We start from the raw sequence: 19384 nt of genomic DNA, 5'->3' as shown, positions 1-19384 counted from the left end.
ACAAAATTCTAGCAGAAATGTTCCACCGATCTAGCAGGATTCTGGCAGAACCAGCTCTGCTAGAATATTTCGTGACTGGGTTGGCCCATCACTAAATCCAAATTTGAGCTCATTCTGACCACCTCTGATCGCTTGACGTTTATAGGGGAAAAATCGTCTAAATGTATGGAGAAAAACAACTTTTTCAGTTTGTTACCTGTGGAATACGCAACAACTATCCAACTCTTACCAATTTTCGGAACTAAGATCTTCATTAAATTTGAAAAAAAAAAACACGGCGCTTTGACTTTGAATTTTAAATGAGATTTAACCCGTAAAATCGGTGCGTTTTGGTTTTTGCCAATTTTGAGCCCCTCAACGATTTTCGCTTTTTTCAAAAACCTCATGAAATCATAGTTTGTGTTCCAGGGAACAACTTTGCCGAAGAGTGCAAAATGATTCGTCCACTTTGTTTTGCTCTGAAAAAAATGATTTTATCGTTTTTATTCCCATCACTTCATTGAAAAACTAAATTTCATTCTGAAGCATTATACAAAACATTTGTTCAAATGCTTAAAACATTAAACAAATTTTGGGTGTGTTTTTAGCGTTTCTCAGCTGTTTAAAATTCCCCGTTTTTCCGGATTTTATGCAAATATCTTCACTGTAAACTTTTTTTTTTTGTGGAAATCAATTAAAAAAAGCCAATTCGGTTATTAAGATTTTTTTTTGCTCCGATCCAGAGGCTTAGACGAAAATGGGAATAAGTTATCAAATAACAATTTAAATTTTCAAATAAAAAAAATATGTTTGAAAAATTAAATTTACTCGATTATCCGAAGGTTAGTATGAGACTTCGGAAAATCGAATCACGAACAAAAAAAAATTCTCGTATTTTTTCATTTTAGTAAAGTTGAATGCAGATCAAATAACAAAATGCCTTTTTCAATATTTCATTGCCTCATCATTGGCCGCCATCTTGGAATACAAAATTCTAAATCACTTAAGCATAGATTAGGGGTCTTGCAAAACCCGTCAATCAAAAATAAGGTAATGATTTTGTTTAAAATCGAAAACTCAATCTTAATAATAGAATTCCTGATAAATTTGATATCTAGACGAAGTTGTTGACAATTTCTGAAAAATAGGTACACTCTTTAAAAAGTATTTATTAATTTCACTTCCCTACACAAAAACACAAAAGATTGGCGTCCAATTTTCCCGGGTTTTGAAATTCCCGGGAAACGGGATTTTTGTTAAATCCCAAGAATTCTCAGGATCCCGGGTTATTTTTGGAACAGTCATAAAATCCATATTTTCATTATTTTTTATACATGTAATTATGCTTAAAATCATAGAACTCAATACTATTAATTGGTGGTAATCTTATCTTCATTCTTAACAAGGACAGCAGTTTTTTTTACAACCAAACCTGAATTTCCACACAATTTTTTCTAATTTTTTTTTCAGTTTCGGGAAAACCGGGACAAAAATCCCTGGATTCGGAAATTTCCGATTTTGGAAAAATCCTGGGAATTTTGTCCCGGAAATCTGAGATGGACTTACTATATTGGAGGATCAAAAGAGACAGTTGCATTTAATGAAAATATTTACTTCATTTGCAGATGCAGAAGTCGGATTATAAATTAATTAAAACTTTTCAGAAATTTTTAGTGCGCCGTTTAAAGATAAAACTTTTAGTTTGATGTTGGCAAAAAAAACTTTTTCGTTTTTTCTTTAGATTTCCCAAGCCTGGTTAGCATTCATTTTTTTAAATGATATATCGGTGACCATGTGCTCTCTTGTACTAAGCATAGTAGGATTCCTATCTAGTTAGAACAAGAGAGCAAAATGGCATCGATGTGTTATAAATAAAATGAAAATTACATGTATTTTTGTTATCTTTCCCAATGGAAATTTCAAGTTTTTGCGTAAAATGATTTTTGTGTTATCAGACGAAATAGAAAATGGGTTGATTTTTGTTAAAATATAACTTTTTCCTAATTTCTATTTTCCTATGCGGAATCAAGTAGGAAAATTTTAACAGAAATGTGTTTTTACAACAAAAAATGTCCCTTAACTTAAAAAAGACGGATTTGTCATCTAACTTTTTTGAACAAAATTCAATTTTTATTATGTTTACATTTTGAAGTTCAAATATAATATTTTTTGAAGAGCGATAATACACTTAAAGTGTACCTATTTTTCTTAGATTCTTCGTTGTCAAACCAATTTTGATGTTGTAAATGCAAATAGATGGAGGATGCGAATAGATTATCCCTTTACAACCCAACTCCACCTTTAAGCAGGCTTCGATCTTGAAAGCTCGCAAAAAAAATCAACCAATTTTCGATCTTTTAAAAGCATTGGGAAGAAGAACTTTTTGAATGTATATCTTTTGAGTTGGAAGCCTGACTTGTTTTTTTTGCGACTTTTCCAATGTTTTGGAAATGTCATTTTTCAGGGGTTGACTTTAGCTTTTCTTTAAAACATTTCCAATATTTTATGCATAAATAAGTATGCTGTAATATTTGTGATCAGGGCTTGCGAAATTTCGACTTTGTTTGTGATAGCTGACAGAACACTCCAATCGTCTTCACCACGACAACCTGATTTTTACATTCTACTTTCGATCGTTTCACACACAAAGGAATGAGTGCTACGCAAAGTCACTCACACAATCATTGACTTCCCTCCAGGAGAAAAATCGCTTAGAGAGCGGTCGTTTGACATTCTACCGAGATTCCGATCATCTCTCCAATGATAGCAATCATATGACTACTGTCACCACGCAGCATACACTAGGAAGAGAGAGACAAAAACGAGAGAAAAGAAAAGAGCACGTTGTCTCGTTCGGGCGGATGCTTGAGTGGTGCTCATTTTTCGTTCGTTTCGTCTTCGTGTTTACGTTCACCGACCGTCGCCAAGCAATGACGATCATGATAGACGTTGTTTGTCAGCGATCAAATATCGTTTTAGGATATGATCGCTGACAGAAAGTTCTTTCGAATATCGAGCAGTCCCATTCAGTGATAGGTCCTTTAAACATATGAAAGAAAATAGCCTATAGGACCTTGTCAAAAAAAACTCTGGAATTGTTGACACCAAAGTTCAAACCCAAGTTTGAAACTCAGCGTGAACTTGGGTTTGTGTTCGAACATCCGCACAAAACGGAATCTGAAAAGATTTGCTGTTCGGACGCGGGTGTGAATATTTTGACAGATGTTCAAACAATGAACAGTTCGGTCAATGACTGAGAAAATGTTGAGAAAATGTGAAAAACGCGCAAAAAAAAAATTGAAAAATCTAGAAAAGCAGAAGGATATGATAGGAGGTGGGAGAATGAGTCAAATACTATGAGAAACAAACATAAACAAAACAAGATAAATGCTAATTAAATTACTAAAAATGAAACAAGAAAAACATACAACAAGAAAAGTAAAGTTTTTCAACAAAAGTTGCACAAAACGACCTCCTGAACAATGGAAAAAATTCTCGAAAAGAAAAATTGGGCATTGGAGGTTATTTTTTTTCATAAATTATTTTTATTAGGTCCTTTTCGGTACTGGGACCTGGTTAAGACCGAGTCGGCTTTTGTAATTACATAGTTCTTAATGCTAAGAGTAATTACAGAGGATCTTGTGTGTAAATGTTAGTGGGAGGGGAGCGGCATTGGAGGGTGAACGAATACTTTTCTATCATTTTTGTTTTGAACATGAAATTCTGGACTATCAATACCAACACTAAATATGAAATGTTTGTTTTGATGCGGATATAACAAAGGGAATTTTCGGAATTTACACTCAGTTAAAACAAAAAAAAAAAGGTTTTGTAAAACATTTAGTCGCTATATTTGATAAAATTTGAAGGCTTTCAGCTTTTTGCAACAAAGTGATTGAAATCTGCATTAGTTTATGGGTTCGTTATTAAACTATTGATCCTCTCTGAATAAATCTAAGACAGACTTTTGCTTTCCCTCAATCGCCAGTTCCCAGGGCGTCAACCCACGAATGTCATACTGGTTACGTGCCAATTTCAACTTGTTCTTCGAGTGACGATTGTACAAATTTTGACAGTTTAAAATAAATCGACAATTTTCGATCCTGCCACAGTTTGCCGCTGCGTGGAGTGCAATGCTGTTGAATTTGGGTTCCCTGGTGAGGAGAAGCAGTTTCAGTTTCTCCAGATTAGCTGGTGGTATTTGATCGTTCAAGTCGGCATCGATTAGGTACTCCACGATGGGGGTGGCAAACTGGGGAGGAAAGTTTAGCAGTACGTGATGAATTATTGGCGATTGTTGATGCTTGAGATCATCTAGGAGGTTGTTGATGTGATTTGATCTAGCGTGGTTAAGGACATATTTAATCATTTCTGCGTTGAAGCTGAAGATAACGATTTCAATTGGGGATTCTCCTTGCTGATTTGGTAACTTTAAATTTACTTCGTATTGTAGAACCAGTTGAACAATTTCCATCATTTGAAGGGACATCGCGTAGTGTGCAACCGTGTTACCGTCGGCGTCAGGAATGTTAACTTGAGCTGGGTCTGCGTCCAACAGCAGCTTCATAATCTGCGTGTGGAAAAACTTTGGCGCCAACATAACCGGCAACAGTAATTTTTTCTCGAACCCGGCCCGTAAGTTCACCCCACAATCGATTAAAAACCTAACTACTTCCGCATGACCTCCGGTCACTGCCGCGTGCAGCGGACTCAACCCGAAAGCGTTGGGCATTTCAATAGCTCGGGTCATTCCGTCTGACGAACGCCAATCGTTTGCAACGTAAAGGTTGAGGAATCGCAGGGACTCTTGCGAGCTGGTGGTGAGGAGAGCCTGGTGTAGTGGGGTATGCTTGTTTTGATTCATGGCAAGTGGGTTGGCACCATGCTCTATGAGCAGCTTGGCACCGTCGAAACCACCTTCTCCGTCACAAAACTGCTGGAGAACGGAAACGCCCAAGTGGTCGGTAAAGTTGACGAAAGATTTCAGCGGTAAGTCGGGGCTGTTTTTCGTGGATTGCACCAGGTAAGCAGTTTCGTGAAGAATTATGAAATGATTCAAGGTGTGGTCCATATCATTTGGGAACACCCCAAAGATCGGATGTTTTATGTGCTGTAAATTGTCTAGCAAAAATGTGAATATTTTTTCGCTTGTATTCAATAGATCAAATTGAATGATTTTGTGAAATTTTAACGAGTTGATATCTGGCTCTGAACCATTTTCAACAAATATGGTAAAATGACACACGATAGTTGATTTTATGTCACTATTGTTCAAAGTCAAAGTGAAATTTCCCGAACGTTTCGATTGAGACGATTTTGAGGTTGTATTCACAATGATCAACAGTTGTTGGCAAACTTTCAATAAAGATGGTCTCTCCGCACAATCATCACAGAAAAAGGATTGGGTAAGTTTATGGTTTTGAAAAATCTGTAAAGAATACAGATTGAAGTGTCCAAACTTCCGAATTTCTTTACAATTTGAGAGAATCCTTTCCAGTAAGTTGGTATCTTTCTTGTTAGCAACATATGTTAAGATATTGATAAACCCTGGAACAGGCTCCTCCAGATATGCCACCGTTCTCCATCGGAGCAAAAGCTCCTCAATGTTGTACAGGTCAGTGGTTTTTACTGCTGAATAAGTTACATTCAACTTTTCAAAGATTTGCTCAACCACGGTCGTGTTATCCGACTCAATCACAGAGTGCAGTATATGGCCCGTGTCCAGCAGGGAATATCCGAGTTCTTCAAGGCATCGCACCATTCTTTTCGAGTGGTTCTTCACCGCCAACTGCAGAGGATGGTTTAATATGTGAGGTGAAAATGTTATCGAAACATTTTTGTTCATAATTTTCACCAGTTTGCGATCATTTCTTTGGACAGCAAGCTGGAATGCCGATTCCATCGGAAAAAACGTGTGAGGATTGGTCCAGTTGGGAGAGGCACCGAAACTTATTGAAAGTTCGGCTATTTTGCGGTTGTTCCTCAAAGTTGCCATGTACAGTGCAATGCTCAAGCTGTAAATCATGCTTTCTGTTGAGTAGTCTACATTTGGGATTGTGCACAAACATGTTATGGTATCAACGTGGTTAGAAACGGCTGCTGCCGTATGTATTAGAATCGCTAATTGTTCCGCATCGATATTGCTGCTTAATTCCTTTAAAATTTCAGAGTTACTCGAGAAAACGGCAACTTTCATGCACTCAACGGTTTTTATCAATTTAGGGTTTAATTTTTGAAAATGCATCTTCAAACAATCATTCATATGAAGAATGACCGCCATCAGTTGGTTAGAATCGGAGAAATCCGCCTTTTTAGAAGCAAGCATTCGCGCACAATTCTCGTTTCCAAAAGCCATCGCGTAGTCCAAAGGGGTTCGTTGCTCAGAGTCCCTCGCATTGACATCGATCACTCGCTCGATTTGAAGCAAATCCGCGACTCCTTCTTCATTGCCAGCCTGAATCAGTCGATGCAAGATCGTTCTCCCCAGACTATCGCTCTCGTTCCAATCAAAGTCAAGCTTTTTCAAACGATCCACGATCAACTTCCAGGAGAAAAATGATTGAGGGAGTGTAGAATTTTTAACGCGTGTTTGATTTGAAAAACGCTGAAAAGCCTCCTCAAAATTTTCCATCAGTGGAAAATTGTGAAAACTGCTTTCCAAAATTGTTGGTTTCCTCTCAAATTGCTCTCCCTTGCAGATGGGATTCAACAGTCGATCGCTCTCCAAACCAACAATCTTTTCCGAATCTAAAGTTTCATTTGCATTACTTCCGGCAGTTCCTTCGACCTTTATAGAATCGATGTTCTCCAACGTCCAAACTAGGGTTTGTTTCTCACTCGGAATGAAATTTCCATCAAAAGTAGCAGATTTTCTTTTTTTAAACAAATGCAACGGAGAATCAATAAATACCAACGCGTTCACGATGACCATGGAACGTGAGGTCGTGCCAGTGATGACGTTGTACGACAGAGAGTCGTGGGCGAGGTAGTTTCGAAAGTTTCTTCCGTTAACAAATGGCAGCTTGTGCTTTAGAAGGTGAAAATTGTCCCCGTAGTAGCCAACTGAGAGGAGCATTTCGCACATTTCCAGCAAATTGTATTCCAATTCAAGTATGGCATGATCTGGAATGTTCTTCTGCCTCAACACGTTGCGAAGCGTTTCTAAATGATTGTTAAAGATTAATTGGATATCATTTTGATCTGATTTTCTGACTTCTTGCAGTTTTTCTTTGGGCACCGTCTTTGCTGTGATTGCTCTGAATTTTTCATCGATAAAAAATATATTTTCATAGTATTTTGAAAGCTTTTTGTGCCATTCGTTAACTTCTTCAGAAGAAGGATTTTCGATACCCATTTGTTTAATGATTTTCTTTGTACAACATTTATAGTCTTCATCTTTTGCTTTGGCTATTCTTCGTTCAACAGTTACAAGCTCTTTCGAAAGTGAACTCTCCAGTTTGGGCACATAATGCGCAAAAGACGAAACCATCAAGTTGTAAACATATGCACTTTCCGATGATGAAAAGTCAAACCCAATCATGCGATGTATTGTCGCAAGGGGCGCATTCGCAAGAACTGCAATTTTAATGTCTTGAAAGCCAATCAGCCAATTTTGGATCAAGCACTCTTTCATCAAATTGAACACTTCTTCCTTACGTTTCCATTCTTCGCGGTCAAAATCAGTTCCCTGGGCACTGTTAAAAAGGCTGGCACGACTTTTGAGTTGCCCGGAATCGGTTGATGGAGGAGAGTTTTGCAATTCTTTGAAAATCACTTTGACCCTTTTGAAATATTTTGATTGTGCATTTTTCAGCGATTCCAAGTTGGAAGCATATCGTAGGAGTGAAATCAACTCTTCCGTATTTCGACAGCCTCTCAGCGAGCCTAAAAATGTGCGACTTATTTCGTTTAGTAAATATACGATCAATATGGAGTGAATCAATTCGATGTAAATCAAATTACGTGAAACTCCATACGTAAATTGCAATTCCATTGGTTTTTTAAGTATTTGTTTTGCTAGTGAATATTTGTGGGAGAAAAATTCCCGAAATACTTTGCTCCGCTCTGTGAAAGTTTCGATTTTCATGTACTTCAAGTATTGATCAGCTTTTTTGGAGATGTTGGGAGACTTTTTCGTGAATTTACTGGCTTCTCCAAGCACTTGAACTAATCGTTTTATAGACGACGCCGAAGGGACTCTCAACGGTGAAATGCGATCAATGTGTTCCACTACTTTCGTTATAGAATGAAACTGCTTAATTTTGATAAAATTTCGTTTCAGTTTTTTCAACACAGATTTATCTCTACCATTAACGTGTATTTGCCACTTGTACTGAACCCTTAACTTTCCCTTAATCATGTTTGTTTCTACTTTTATGCTTGGCCTATTGAAATTCCTTATTCCTCTGACAATCACTTCTTTTGATACAATTTTATCTGATATCATCTCGGGCGTTTCCTTGCGCTTCAAACCGCTTATAACACTGTTAACTATGTCTTCCTGGAGATTTTCTGATGATTTTGTCAATTTTTTTGAGCACTTTTCATGTTCACTTGCACCTTCTTGCACTTTGATGAGCTCATCTTGTTTCATTCGCTTCCATTTCTCGAGAACTTCTTCCTTCGTCGGAATCTTGTCATTTTCCAGAGATTCAACAAGATCAATCAGTTGCAATTTTAGCTCATCCAAATAACGCTTTACATTCTGTAATTGTCGATTGATAGTCTTCAAGTACTTCATGACATCCAGTTTGTTGATGAGAAACTTGTACAGCTCGTACTCGGGATCACACTCCAGGATCTTTACAAAAACAGCCAAACAAAACGCCATTTCCATAACCGGCAAATGACTCAAGAACGCAACATTCTTCACAAAGTACAGATGATTGTGCATCATTCTAATGCGGTACAGAAACTCGCTGTCAAACTTGTTACAATCTCGATCGCTAAAGCTCCTCTCCAAAACCGCCCAATGCTCTTCAATCGCCGCAAAATGCGTCCGCCACGCGTTACAATCCACCACTCCCCCAACATCCCCACCAAAATGGCTGTGAGCGTAACGAACCAACTTATACTGCAAGAACAGCCTCAACGCCTCCGCTATAACGACCCGTTTCGCGTCCAGCTCGATCATGGCACTCGAAACGTGGCGAAATATTTCCCCCTCCTTGAAACGTTTCAGCTCCAAAAACAGCTCACACACAGGCACCGAACCACGCCGTATCACGGCAACGAAGAAACCACGTTCATCCGTCACCCGCTCCATCTCAGCCGTCAGCATTGCGCTGGCAAGTTTACGATCGCGCAGTTCACTGAGCGCGACTTCACTCGCGGTGAGGCCCCCTGCGTCGTCGCGTTCATCGCTGTCAGCGAGGTTTGCTTTGATGAGGAACTGCACGATGGCGAGCTTTTTCGGGTGCCGCAGCCGCACTGCTTTGTGAAGGAGTAACTTCCGGTTGTGGTGGTCTAGCAGCAGGGGATCGATGGATGTTGCACCGGGTTCTAAACTGGCCAGAATGGCCGAAAGTAGTTTGCGATCCATCGGCGAGCAGGTTTGGCTGGGAACTGGTTTGGTTTGCTTTTGCGAGAGAAGTGTGTGTGCTCTCGCGAGGATCATGAATTCATGAGAATGAGCAAATCAGAAAGAGAGTGAACAACACAAATTCGCGATTGATGATTTGATTTGGGGAAGCATTTCTGGGAAACATTCTCTCTTATATTTAATATTAAATATTTGTTTGTCAAAAAGAAGATTGCAACATATCATTTATAAAGCAACACGATGTTTGCCTCATTCCGTAATCAAGAGTGTTGAAAGTGCATAATTATTTTTGTTTAAAATATTAGATCACAGATAGTTGAAAAATACAATTCTGAGCAACAATTTGTGTCTATATATTTAATTTTTTTTTTCAGATAAATATTTGTCCATGTCTTTGATGGGCAGTCATACAAAATATCTTCTTGAGATACGATTTTCTAATTGAATTGTTGTCTTCGGTAAAGTTGTAGATTATTATTTGGGCTAGTGATTGTCGAATTGCTCTTAAGTGTGTTAGAACTTTTCAAATTTAAATTTAAAACTTATGTTTGAAGATAATTTTGATTACAATATTTTAAAAATGCAGATATTGATTGTAAAATTCTTGTAAAATAATATTTGACTGTACATTAGGGTGCCCAGAATATGGGACTTTTTTTTCAAAACTTCGCTCCACAAGCCGAATATTGTTCCTGGACCTATTTTAGGGCTCTGGGCCAAATATGAGCAAAATCGGTCATCATACACCCATTGATACTCGGAGGTGAAGTTTGTATGGGAAAAATCAAAAAAATGTATGGAAAACCCAATTTTTTTAAAGTTTGGTTTGCACGGTGCGCTTCTTCCATCAAAATATTCCCAAACGTGAGATTCTCATTGGAAATTTAATGCTCTACAACTTTGTAGAACATACCAAAGCTGTAAAAGTTGACCTTTAAAAGTTATTAGCGATTTAAAAAAGTCATTTTTGTATGAAAAACGATTTTTTCACCAACTTCAGGCTCGAGTATCAATGGGTTAATCTCAACCAATTTCGCTCAAAATTTGCACAGATGCTTAAAATAACCCAATAAACCGTTTTCCGCTTGTGGAGCAGGGGGTCATTTTTTCTGGGCACCCTACTGTACATTATAAAATATAAAATTAACCCTCTACCGCCCGATTTTTTTCGAAATTTTTTATTTTTCCCGTGTTCAAAACTTTGCTTTTATTGTTTTATGTTTTTCTTGTTTCTTTTTTTTAGTATTTTAATTTACATTAATCTTGTTTAGTTTATGTTTGTTTTTGGTAGTATTTGGCCTCTTCTACCACATCCTGTCATCTTTAGTCAAATTTTCATGTATATTGTCAATAAATCGTTTAAATCAAAAAGATATTTAAAAGTGTTACTTTCCGAAACAAGTGCTGAAAAGTTCAACCTTTCAGCACTTTTATTTTTGGGCTTAGGTATTGCAAAATAAGGTACTACATTTTGTTTTGTAAAATGAAAATTATTACAATTTTTTGTAACATGTGGTCAAAATTAGCTAAAAAAATCAGGGGACAAAAAAAAACTTTGCAATGGAAATAGACTAGCAATTAATTTGTCTTTCAATTAATGTCTTTCTTGTTTCATTTATATCGTTGAAATTTTCATTTTTTTATTAGTTAATATATGTTTCTAACCTTATTATTACCTTTTGCCTTTTTAGTTTTTACAAAATGTAATGCATACTTATTTTTACATAAAATACAAAAATGATACCGTAAAACGGGGTGACTTTGATAGCCGGGGTGACTTTGATAGGTTTACGATTTTTCCGCAAAATGAAGAGTACAATTAAAATACGTAAGGAATGGTTTAGAAACATACTGACTGTGGTAGAGAAGTGTTCAAAGTACCTCAAGAAGAACTTTTCATAAAATTTTGAAATGTTTAAAAAGTTAGTTAACTATAGTGAAGAAAATGTTGATGAAAGTCATTATTTTAAACTTCTCAAAGTGTCATGATTTTCTTAATGAACATGCTTTTTAATCAGAAAATGGAATGCATTTTCGGATTCTTTGGACAATTTTCCACTAGGAGAAGGTTAAAAAAGTTTGTTATTAATAAATAATATGTGTTTTTGAAACACAATTAAAAAAAATCTCCTTATTTATAGGCAATTTCAGTTGAACAAATTTCATGCAAAATGTGAAAACTTGTGATTTGTGCTTCGAATTCAGTGTTAAATGCAATATAAATCGACAATATTTTTTTTTTAACAAATTTCAGGCAAAATTCCGACTTTTTTACAATTTTACCTGAAATGTATATGTATTTTGTTTAAAAGCTTATAAACTTAGTTAACAAAATATAAACATTGATTTTTTTCTTAAAAACTATATCAGCTACTTTAGTGATGGTACGTTCAACGTACAAATAAAGTTTGAACATCTTAAATATGATTTTAACAAGAAAAACTATGACTATAAAGTCACCCCGGAATTAAAACTAAGAATTTCAAACGTAACTATTTTTCTAAACACTATTGAAAAAACTTTTTTCCCAAAATAGTGCATGGACTTTATGTGGCCTACCCCAGTACATGTTTTAAAAATAATAATCTTGAGAAAAACCTTACCTGTTGGAAAATATTCTAAAAACAAATTGAAATCCTATCAAAGTCACCCCGGTTTATGGTACTAAAAATACAGCTAAAGTTGACCCTAAGAAAAAATCACTTTTTAAACATATGCCAAGTCACACTAAACAAGTTATACTTTTACCGATTTTTTTCGGTAAAAAAAATATTTAAAAAAAAAATTCAAATCTCAAAAATAATAATAATTATAACGTTAACATCAGTTGTTAAAGAGCAATTCCAGCATAAATCGGGAATTTTTCTGGTACTTTTGTACCTGACCCTCTCCAATTTCAATGAAACTTTTCAGACATGTTTTCCTAGGCCTATATAATCAATTTTTGTTTATATGAAGCCAATTGTACTCAAAAATGACATTTGAGAAGGGCGTAAGTTATTTAAATATTTCTGTATTTTGTAATTTAAAAATTACTGTATCTCGAAGTCGTTGTAGGAAATTTGACGGGCTTTCCGAAAAAATACACTGAAAGAAGAAAACACTCTACTTTTATGAGATTTTTCCATTTTTGTAAGTTCAAAAGTCAAATTTGAAGGTAAGCCCACGATTTTTTTTCGTTCAAAATTTTTGTGAAAATAGCCTAAAATGTGACAAGAAGACTTACGAAAATTGCAGGATGGTATGTCTCTCCTGAAAAAATACAAAAATCATTGACTAAAACTTATCTTTTTGAAAAGTGGTCTAAACGTAAAAATTTTCAAAAAGCGATAGTGAGAATCGATTTTCCTGACAATTTTACATAAAATTCTCTATATTGACCATTGTCCTATGTCCAATTCTTGTGAAGATACAGCGGTTTTAAAAATAAAAATGATGAATTTTTTTTATGGTTTTTTGCAATTTTTATAGACAGACTTGATTTTTCAGTTTCGAAAATATTTTTACCGGAAAGCTTTCCAATTTCCCATAAGTTTGCATTTGACAGCGTTTCAATTGGATTGGAGTTATAAGCTTTATTACATTGCTCATAACTGAAATTGAATATTTTTTTCAGTGTGGTGAAAACCTGGATAGTAAATAAGCTTATGTAAATTATAAAACGAGTCAAATTAAAAAGCTGTCAAAGGCAAACTTATGGGAAATTGGATTTGAGCTGGAATTGCTCTAATGTAGAGAATGTCATAAGGAAGGCTCTCAAAGCCAAATCAAAAAAAAGCACGAATTCGGTGGATTTCGTAGATAATTGCTCCTTGTTCTAGTGTATAATGCGATTTTTAATAAATTGTTATTTTAATATTTTTCAATTGTTGCCCTTTCTCTTTCGACTTAAAGGCTCAGACTTTTTGAAACGTTATGCTTAATTTTAAAATTGCGAAGAATTTTTATTTTCACGTTTTAACACTAAAAATGAAAACAATAGTCTTCGAGATATCGTCAGTTGAAAAATGAGGGCAGAGTTCACTACTTTCATCACGAATACAAGCTCAATTTTCCGTTACACTCGTACACATTTTTCGGAATTAATCAATAACAACAATGCAAAAAATCTGAACATATGCCATGTTTTGAGACATATCTCTTCTGGTTTTTTATGAATAACTATTACTTGAAAATTTCCAAAATCAAATTGCAAACAATCCATAACATTCCCAACAACTGCAAGCAAACAAGATCCATTACAGTATCATACACTGAAATAAAGCTACCAAAACAAGTTGAAACCTTACAACTATCAGCCCTCCAGCTAACAGTAAATTGATCGCCTCGCCAACTCGCGTGTCCTGACTGACTGACTTCCTCCAGCAGTTCGTATCCTCTCCACTTTCCTCTCGTGATGGAATGCGAGCAAGTCAATGAGTGGCAGTCACTCGTGGAAATCGAGACGCGGAAAATGGCTAGAAGGAACAACTTTCTCCTCCAACTTGCAGAACTGCAGTTTCTTTCCTTTCCCCTCTTAAGAAGAAAGACCATTTCGGCACATTAACTTTGCCCCCTCTTGCTTTCCTTGATATAAAGAAGAAAAAAATGGAAAGAGGATGAAAGACTTTTCCATCCTGCTTTTTTTTTTTCTTGGTGAAGGAATTTTCCGACTTTATTTAGTTGCAACCAGCAGTGTGCTTCATCACCCAAGTAACATTTTCAGTTTTGTACCTATCTTGAGGAGAGATTGATGTTATCTTAGCTAAAAATGACCATAAAGCCATTTTATCTCCAGGACAACAATAAATCAGCATTAAACCTGAGTTAAGAGCAAAGTGGACTATTTTAGGAGGTTATCAAGACCATTTATTAGGAGTCATCTAAAACTCATCAGCATAGACATTGATTTTCAAAACACTCTGCAGGTGTATTTAATTGCTTAAATAAAACTTATGCTCAAGCTTCTTAAATTTATAACCGCACAGAAGAGGTTGTCAAGACTGAAATAAACTTTCATTAAAGATGTTTTCTCTCGTTGAAGATAAAATTGATTTGTCGAAGGAAAATCAGTTCTAATTATAATCTCGTTAAATTCAATCATTCTTTATGAAATAAATCACAAATGGCCAATGAAAAAAGATAAAATTATATTGATAACTATAAAATAATATCAAAATAAAAAATTACTGTGACTTTACGCAGCCGTTCTAACTGAAAAATTCTTGCCATCAAAATTTCACTGGTCAGTTTTCTTAGATACCTCGAAAAAATATGCATCGAAGGCATGAATCGTTCAAAATTGCATCGATTTTTTATTTTGATGGACCGATTAATATTTTTTTTTCTGAAAAATCAACATGGCTTCCATTTTTAGCCGTTGCTTTTTCGAGTTAATATGGCTGAACTCATAAAAACTATTCTCTCTTACTCAAAGCAGTTATTTGGGCCATTTTTCTTAAGAAGCTCTTGTACAAGAAACTTTAAGAGCTTTGTTTCTTGCGAAGCTCTTGTTCAAGATTAAGCAAGAACATGTAGACTGCAGTGAGCTTTAAGGCGATTTTAACCAAGAGCAAAAGGCGTAGTACTGCGACCGTAGCGCATGCGAATTTTAGTTAGCAGGAGGTAGATCCAAAACGTTTTTTATGGTTATATTTTCATCGTTGGATAAAAACAAAATATCAATATTTTTCATATTATTTATTCATTTATTCGATTGGGATCATCATAAGTTTTCCTCGCATGAAGGATTTTACCGTCGACCCAACAACACTGATTTTAATAAACAACACTAGACCAACGTTAAAACACTAGCACTCCGCGACGAATTTATCCGCTTCTCGGAACGCCTTATCCAGCTTGTCCTCGAAAGGCTCTGACGGACAAACGGATGGCCTAACTGATGATTTGTAGCTTGTCGATTCTGCGCGTCGGCTTCACGGTAGCTACGGAATCGGCGCCCATGATGATTCTCGTGTTACTCGATCAACACGTGCCGGAAAAAAAACATCTACTGCCCATGCATGTCAATGGACCAAATCGGCATGTACTCGATCACCCTCGGATAGGTGTACTCCGTTACATCCGCGCTGGAGCCGGATACGGGCGAAAAGTATCACTTGTTTACCGGGATCACAAATTTTGGTAAAAGTTTCTTTGACACTAAACCGACCGACTGTACAAAAAAAAATGTGATTTGACAGATCAAGTTCAAATAATCTGGAAATATGCTTTCATAGAACAGAGTAGTTTTAATTTAGTTTCAAAGCAGTTTTGACAATGCTTAAAAGTCTTATAAATAACCTCTCTGGGATAGCTTTAAGAGAAACAATGAAGTGTGATATAAAACTATGTTCCATGCTCTTAAAGTATTCTTAAAGATATTTTTAAAACTTTCGTATCATAAACCCAGCAAGTTTTGATCAATGTTTTCATAAAACAGAAAAGCAAATTTCAAACCTTTTATAAAACCTGTTAAGAAGTAAAGGCATTTTGCTTGTTACTTGGGCATTGAGGACGCAGCTGCTTCCCTTTTTTTCGGGTTCATTTTTCCGTCCTTGCGCGAGGAAAAGCTCATTTTGGTGCACTTGACGAACACCATCATCATCATCATCATTCTTCTTTGGCTGGTTGAGGAAAATTTAAACTCAGTATACTAAGAAAATTTAAAAGATTTGATAAAAAAAAGTTTATTTAAATTTACATCCTTGGATCTGTTTCTGATAATTTTTATGCCATTTTTTTAATTATCAAATGTTTTATTTCAAAATTTTCCCAAACTGAATGTTTGAGTCTATGAAACGACAACAAAGTTTTCCTCTGGCCATCTCTGGTTTTGGCAAGCAGAACAAAGCGGAAATTTCTACGCTAGAAGCCTCGGCGAAGGGAGGAAGGTGCGGGGTAGAAACCGAAAGTTTTCCCCGTCCACTGACGTGGCCGTTCCCAAACTGCCAAAAACGTTTCGGTCTCGCGATGGACGAGAAGTTGAGGAACTCCAGTCAAACCACCCCCCACCAGGGCATGGGATTAAGTCCGAGGACGACGAAGACTAGGGTTCTGAAAGCTGCCACTTGGGATTCCTGTGGGGGAGAGGAGGGGAAGAAGCTTTCGAGGCACTATATTTTAGCTTTTTTGTTGTTTGTGGACGCGGTGAAATAGACTGGCTGATTTTTCTATCGAATGCTTGTGCTTGATAAATAGCAAAGTGCTCGGAATGCATGATTAATGATCGATCCGACGGATTACGAAATGGTGCAAGCGAGTTGGATGATTAAGACTGTTCCTCGAGAAATTCTCTTTTTTTATAAATTGTGGTTCAAGTTTAGTTATGTACACAATTTTTATACATGCATTTAATTATAATTTAATAAATTGACTAAAATTTTGTAAAAAAATATCAATTAAAAAAAAATTAATCTTTCATAAAATATGGCAGCTACAATATCGTACTAACTAAATGTATTAAAAGGCATAGTTTTCTTCTCAGCTGTGGAAATCAAGCTCTTATTCGTTAAAAATGCTTTTCAAACTTTTTAACATTCTAATCCTTAGATAACACAGTTTGGTAAGATTTAGATCCTGAGACAAAATTGCTTGGTGATTTTTTTATTAATTCTTATAAAAAACAAGCCTTATCCGACAAACTACGTTCTGCCTTTTTTCGTTTGTTGACGTTTTTAACTTTTTTGCTCATTCAGCCTCCTGTGATCCAAATTTTATTTTTACGTAACGTTTCCCATACAATCCGCAGATTTTCTGGAATCGGTTGTAACTTTTTGGCGTAAGAACCTTCCTTGGGCTTATACGTACCCAACGCAACAAAAAGCACCCCGATCCGACGCTCCGTGTTGAACTGATTCGCGTTCGAACAAAACCGTTGAAATTTTTTTTATATATAGAAGATTCTCGCACCTTCCCAAAAATGTTTTTTTTTTTTATTTTGGTGATTAAATCAATTTGAACAAAATTTAAATAAAGGATATATTATTGTCTTATGAATATGTCTTTCCATTAAAACTCAACAAAAACTATAAAAGTTGGCTTTTTTGGAAAGATTAGAAATTGTTTAACAAAAACCAGAAAACTAAGAAAAAAAATCATTTGCTGTTAAGTTTCAAACATTACTCAGTATTGTGAATATCAATATCTAAAAAGAAAATAGCTCAACATTTTTACTATTAGGAGCAAATCTGGGTACAGATTTGGATTCAGCGAAATAAAAAATGTAACAGAAACAAATAAACTGGTATGAGAGCAAGAAATAAAAGCTTGAGCAGGTTTAATGAAATCAATATAGACGATATGATTTTGAACTTATTTTTCCATACATCTGAGAGCATAATATTGGAGGTAAGCACAGCCTGAAGTTCAAGCTTGAGACTGATTTGTTGTGAATTTGAGTTTACCATGCCCAATAAATAAAAAAATGGGTTTAAATTTAATTTGAGGAATCTTAAATAAGCAAAATTTTGTATTGTGTTTTTTGTTAAATAATGTTATTTGACATAGACGTGACATAGAATTAATTTCAATTTAACCCTCTACAACCCAACCCCGCCTTTAGACGGGTTTCGATTTAAAAAATCGCCAAAAATCAATTTTTCAACCAATTTTTGATCTTCAAAAAGCATTGGAAAGAAGAACTCTTAAAATTTCAGAAAATTTATTGGTTGGAAGTTTTACTTGTTTTATGTGACTTTGCCAATGTTTTTAAAAACTTCATTTTTTTAGAGGTCAACTTTAGCAGTGTTTTTTACTAACATTTCTTATATTTTAAGTAAAAAGAAGTATGCAGTAATTTTTCTAGTGTCCCAGACTATGCCTCTACGCATTTATTTACAATTTAAATGATAATGGTGCCATTTTATAGCAGAAAATGTGAAAAACATGCAAAAAATTGAAAAAGTTACTGTAAAAACATGAAAAAATTAGATATGCAAAATGTAATGATAGGAGGTGGTAGAGTAGGCCAAATACTACCAAAACCAAACATAAACTAAGCAAGATAAATGCAGATTAAAATACTAAAAATTAAACAACAAAAACATAAAACAAGAGAAGTAAAGTTTTGCGTAGAACAAAAGCTGCTCAAAATGACCTCCTGAACACGGGAAAAATAAAAAAAATCGAAAAAAAAATTTGGGCAGTAGAGGGTTAATGAAAGAATATTTTCAACAGGCAGGAATTCTCACAAGATTTCATAATTTAAACATTTTCTGAGTACAAAACAAATAAAAAAATTTGGTCACTTCGTTGGAGTTTTTTTTTAAAGCTCTCAAATGTTCACAAAATAGGTACCGTATTTTTTGGAAATACTCAAATTATCACAATGTGCAATGTAAATATCAAACGAAGCGAAATTTGATGTGCATTTTCAGTTTATTCGAGTTTTTTTTTAATGAATCACACAAATTTTCACAAAACACTGTATTTTTCGAAAATAAACTAAAATATTCTCAATTCGGAAAGGAAGCGGAATTTTCAATGCATTTTTACTTTATTGTTTTTGTAAATCACTGTAATTTTCACAAAATATCGTAAGTTTTTGAATATACTCAAATTCCTATAATTTGCAATATGTATGGGTATCAAACAAAGCAAAATTTTTTCTGAAGCATACAACATTCTAATGTAAGTTGGAAGCATTTGAAGCAAATTTTAATACTTTAAAAAAAATGGTACTATTGAAAGTACTTTGCGAAAATTTTTGTATTTAAAAAACATTAATAAGGTGAAGAAGCATACACAATTTCGCTTCGATTTTTTTTCGAAAATATGCGGTATTTTGTGATAATTTAAGTTCTAATGAAGTAAAAAAACAAACAAAATTTCGCTTCGTTAGATATCCAAATTGCAATTTTTTAATTTGAGTATTTTCGAAAAAAT

At 35.1% G+C, this 19384-nt stretch overlaps 1 protein-coding gene across 1 annotated transcript in view; it reads left to right on the top strand.

Annotated features, from left to right (window-relative positions):
• LOC120421281 (lachesin-like) overlaps positions 1-19384 on the top strand; it is a 329464-nt gene that overhangs the window by 41798 nt on the left and 268282 nt on the right. The gene's annotated exons all lie outside the window — the stretch shown is intronic.

Source organism: Culex pipiens, chromosome 2 (assembly GCF_016801865.2).
Source record: "Culex pipiens pallens isolate TS chromosome 2, TS_CPP_V2, whole genome shotgun sequence".
NCBI lineage: Eukaryota > Metazoa > Arthropoda > Insecta > Diptera > Culicidae > Culex > Culex pipiens.
This window is presented reverse-complemented; position numbering and strand designations above follow the sequence as displayed.